Source organism: Sciurus carolinensis, chromosome 9 (genome assembly GCF_902686445.1).
Source record: "Sciurus carolinensis chromosome 9, mSciCar1.2, whole genome shotgun sequence".
NCBI classification, from domain to species: domain Eukaryota; kingdom Metazoa; phylum Chordata; class Mammalia; order Rodentia; family Sciuridae; genus Sciurus; species Sciurus carolinensis.
The window spans coordinates 99,162,646-99,167,854 of NC_062221.1; the positions used below are offsets into that span (position 1 = coordinate 99,162,646).

Genomic DNA, 5,209 nt, shown 5'->3' on the forward strand with positions numbered 1-5,209 from the left:
GTTGAACCCCCACGTTTTTATAGCCATTATAATAAAATGTTATGTACGTTTTCATAGAGCTTAACAATGATCTTGCTTGGTAGGTATCTGTATCATTTTAACCTTTTTTAAAATTTGTATCTGCATACATGTAGTACAATAAGACAACTTGATATATGTATGGGTAATATGATTACTTTTTAAAAATCTTACAATAGGGAGAGACATAAAGGTTAAGAAACTTACCCAGGTACAAAGAAGAAAGTGAGGGAGCAGCAATATGTCCTCAAGTTTAGGTAACCTCACATCCAGTACATTTTCTCATGTCTCACTGTGCTAGTCCTGTTTTCTTCACTGTAACCACAATAACTGACCAGAACAGCTTAGAGGAGGAAAAGTTTATTTGGGGGTCATGGTTGCAGAAGTTCTGTCCATGGTCAGCCTACTCCATGCTCTAGGCCTGAGGGAGGCAGAACATGAGAGAGGAGGAACAGAAAGAGAGAGAGGAAAGAGTTGGGACAGATATAGTTCAAGGCCATGCTCCCAGTGACTTACTTCATTCAGCCACCGCCTGTCTACAGTTACATGAGCTTTGCGGGGAACATTCCAGATCCAAACCACAGCAATCACATTATCTCTGGTAAGAATAAATGCCAGTGAGTTGTCTGATGTCATGTCTCCAGAGCACTGATGTAACTCTTGTCACAGTACCTTTAGATGCTTGTCATTGCTTGTGACCATTTTTTTTTAAAAAGACATAAAATATAAATTGAATATGTCCTATAGCTCTACATTTGATGATATTATGTCCTTTAAACTATGTTATTTTCATAACATTTCTTAATAACAGGTTTAAAAAAACAATAAAACTTACCCATTAAAATGGTTTCACATCAGAAATTTCATGGTTGATTAAATTCTTGGATTTAGTTATTTCTTTTCTTCTTGTTAAAAACAAAAAAGACCCCAACTAAATAATGCTCTAAATAAATAATTCTCAATACCTTCTTTTTTCAGCTTGCTTCCTACATCTCAGCTTGTACAAATGTGCACTACTCTTCTTGAAAAATAAATTACTTGGGCACAAGAAAGAAACACACTACTTGAGTAACATACATATGACTACAGGGAGCAATTCTATAGCTGTTGTATTATTATATATTGATCTAATTGCTGTTTCCTCTAGTGTTTCTCTCCTTCCCCATTGAGAAGCCAATGTATGAGACTTCTGCTTGCATGTCCAGAGCCAGAAACTCATTATGATAGCAGCCCTGCAAGGCAGTGCTGGGAACCAAACTGTGAAATTGTGCTTCCTCCAGTGGAGTGTGGGCAGGGATATGTGCTGCTAGTTTTCTAATGGATTAAACCACACAATCACTGCAAATACTTAGAACACCCTGGAGGCTGACTCTGTGTGTGTGTGTGTGTGTGTGTGTGTGTGTGTGTGTTTTAGTGCTATTAAAGTGAAAATGAATCAGAGAGGGAAATGTATTAAAATAAAGATTTCTTTGATTAAGTGGCATCTGCTCTAACATTTGCTTTTCATAGACATTTGACATGTGTTTGGACTTCTGTTTTACATTTTTTTTTTACTTTAAACAAGTTTTTATTACACAAAGGTTGCACATAATTGGGTATTTCTTCTACTTTGTACACAATTATTCTTATTCTCCAGAAAGGCTGCTTCTGAACTTCTCCTCTGGTGATGACAAGCACAAAAATTCTGGTTTTGGCAGAATAGTGATAGAAATGCCTCAGTGATGCAAGTTGAAAGCAGTACACTGGTACATGACCCTTGCACCCAATATCAGGAATGTATAAATGTCTTTTTATTCAAAAATACAAAATAAATTATCTGTAGGCAGGGACAATGACAGCAGTAAACCATTATATATTGTCAACTGAAACCAGTAACTGATGGTTATAGTGATTCTCTTAAACATCAACCAGTCTTTTCTTCAGTCATTTTCTTCACTGACTTCTCTGAAGTTATTGGTGAAGAACCCTGCCTCGAGTTTCCTGTCACAGTTCATTAATAATGGTAAAGCACTCTTCTGAGGGTTAGAACATGCCACCTCCCATAGCACTTCCCATTGCACCCATTTCACCCACTCCAGGATCCTTTTCTTCTTTAGGAATTTCTGTGACTACAACTTCTGCTGTAGTTAACAGAGAAGCAACTCCAGCAGAATCCAATAGAGCAGTTCTTACAAACTTTGTTGGGTCAATGATTCCTTTTTCCACCACATTCACAAAATCTCTAAGCATAGCATCATAACCAACTTCTGAGGAACTCTGCAGAATTTTCTCAACTATCAGAGATCCTTCAACACCTGCATTCTTAGCAATGGTCACTGCAGGAATTTTGAGTGTTCTTTTAATGATTTCTATGCCAATTTTTTGATCTCCATTAGCTGGTGTTGGTGAGTCCAAGGCTGGAATGCTCCGAAGCAGAGCAGAGCCCCCATCCAGAACAACGCCTTCTTCAACAGCAGCTCTTGTAACATTGAGGGCATCTGTAACTCTGTCTTTCTTTTCATTCACTTCTACATCACTTGTCCCACCAAACTTCAGCAGAGCTACTCCATCTGAAAGTTTTGCCGGTCGTTCATTTAGTGTTTCCTTTTCATATTCACTAGTTGTGGTTTCTAATTGTTCTGTGATTTCTTGAATACGCTTTTCAATTTGAGCTTTATCATCTTTTCCTTTCAAAAGCAAGGTATCATCTTTGGTGACAACTTTTCCTAAGTCATGAAGCTGAATATCTTCAATATTTAGGGTCAAACCCTCCTCACCCAAACACTGCACCCCCAGTAGCAATAGCCATATCTTTAAGTTGGTTTTTTCTGTAGTCACCAAAACCTGGAGCTTTAACTGCAACAACCTGAAGACCTGTTGGGGTCTTTAGCCCCCCTGCTCTTCTCCACCAGCAACAAGGGAAGAGAGCACTCCCCAACAAGGCCAGACTGGGAAAGGTAGGGCCGAGTAACTACCCGCACCCAGCCCTCCGGGCAGAAGACAATCAGACGCATTAGGGAGACCAGTCACAGCAGGAACTCATTTACTGAGGAAGTCACACAGCTTTTATGTAGGGTGAAGCTAGGCGGGAACCAATCAGCTTAAAGGTCAGCAAGGCACGGGGTTCACGCAGACGAGAGTACCATAGAACTATATGGCAAGCACCAGCTGATCACTTTCGTGGACTTGTTGTTAACCAATCCCTGACGGTGGTCCAATTTATCAATTTATCGTCATTAACTATTGAAACTGCCTTTGAGGCCTTGATCTTGCTTACTCGCCAGGGAGTAAGGAGTCAGCCTGAGTTAGTTAACGTGTCATTAGCCCCAACAAAGACCAACTTTTAGCCTGTTCAAAACAAGTGTACTTAGAGCTTCTCCATCAACATCTTCAGCAATTATGACCAAGGGTTTCTGGTGAGCATTGATAATTTCAAGAGCAGGTATGATGGACTGGATGCTAGATATTTTCTTTTCACTCAATAGAACATAAGCTTCCTGGAATTCACATTTCTGACTTTTTGATGTATTAATGAAGTATGGAGAAATATATCCTCCATCAAACTTCTTGCCTTCAATAATTTCTAATTCATCATTGAGTGTTTTTCCATCCTTTACTGTGATCACACCCTTTCTTCCAACCTTTTTCATTGCATCAGAAATGATGTTACCAATTTCTTTGTCTCCATTTGCAGATGTTATAGCAAGCTGGACAATTTCTTTAGGAGTTGTCACAGGTTTAGACTGTTTCTTAAGTTCATCAATTACATCATCAACAGCTAACATCATACCTCCCCTGATTTCCACAGGATTAGCACCTTTGCTAATCTTCTCAAAGACTTCCTTTGCAATACAGTCTGCCAGTACAATAATAGTGGTGGTACCATCCCCGGCCTCTTCATTGGTATTATTGGCAATATCTTGAACAAGTTCAGTTCCAATATTTTTGTATTTATCCTTTAAATCAATTGACTTTGCAATAGTCACACCATCTTTTGTTACTTTGGGACTTCCCCAACTCTGTTCAATAATTACTGTTCTTCCCTTTGGCCCCATTGTAACAGCGCCAGCATCGGCTAAAAGGTCTACACTTTGAAGTATTAAGGTTTGGGTATCCACACCAAATTTTACATCTTTGGCATAAGCATGAGTGAGATGAGGAGCCAGTGCGCTAGATGCTGGTCTCCTCTGGCAAAGGACTGTGGGTAATTGAAGCATTTCTGCTGGGTGTTGGCAGCGAGCGCACACGGCAAGGCAGGCCTTCTGCGGCGAGTCCTTTTACGCTTTTATTTTCTTGAAAAATATAATTTGACAAGGGAAGCAAGTGGTGGGATTTGTCAGCTGATTTTTGTGGCATCTTATACTAATTCAGGACTTTCGTTGGCCCCACAATAGGTTTTAGAATCAAGTGTTCATAATGAGATATCCTTCCCTCTAAATTTACCTTCAAAAATTAGACCAGAAAATATGATAAATAGTTTCAAACAAGCCTTATTATTTCTATTAAGCCAATGTATATACAAATGGAATTGTAAAGCTCAAGAACAATTTGATGTAAACTCCAAACCTGGATGATTTAGTGAATAAAACTGCTACTTTCAACTTCAAAATAAACTCACCTCAAGCTATGATTGCATAATACAAATATATTCACATAAATTGGTTCAACTTCTTGTTTAAAATATGTTCTTACAGCACAGAAGACAAACTTACATATAAAGTGACTTTAAAGTAAATAATACATCTATAATTCTCAAGCCAGACAATAGTATAATGGTTTGGCATCAACTGTGAGATCTTAGAAATATCAGCAGAACTCAAAGGAGTATCTATAAAATTCTAATATACATTTAAGCATGAGAAGTAATCAAAAGAGAACAACCAAGACAAATCTGAGACATCCTTTCCTAATTATTTTCCACCTTCTTTGCCATGCATATTTCTGTCTTAAAGATTCTTATTTCCCTCTTCTTACTCCTTGATCTTCTCATAGTCTCTAGAAAAGAGAATGAAATTTTACCAGAGGGTGTTTACAGATCATATGCCAAATATAAAAAAGTTAAAGTGCTTTGGGTAGTGAGGTTGGACCAAACTCTTCCTTCATACAGGTCACTTCCCAAAAGAGATAGTTGGTGATCAGGTAACCTAGACTTAGAATAATGGACAGATATTGAAGCATGAGCCTTTGGAATTTATGAACAGAAATTCTCTTG

General features: G+C 38.3%; 1 pseudogene; it reads right to left on the minus strand.

Moving 5' to 3' along the window:
* Window positions 1-2,040: 2,040 nt before the first annotated feature.
* On the minus strand, window positions 2,041-4,214 carry LOC124993461 (60 kDa heat shock protein, mitochondrial-like; annotated as a pseudogene).
* Between the last annotated feature and the right edge of the window lie 995 nt (window positions 4,215-5,209).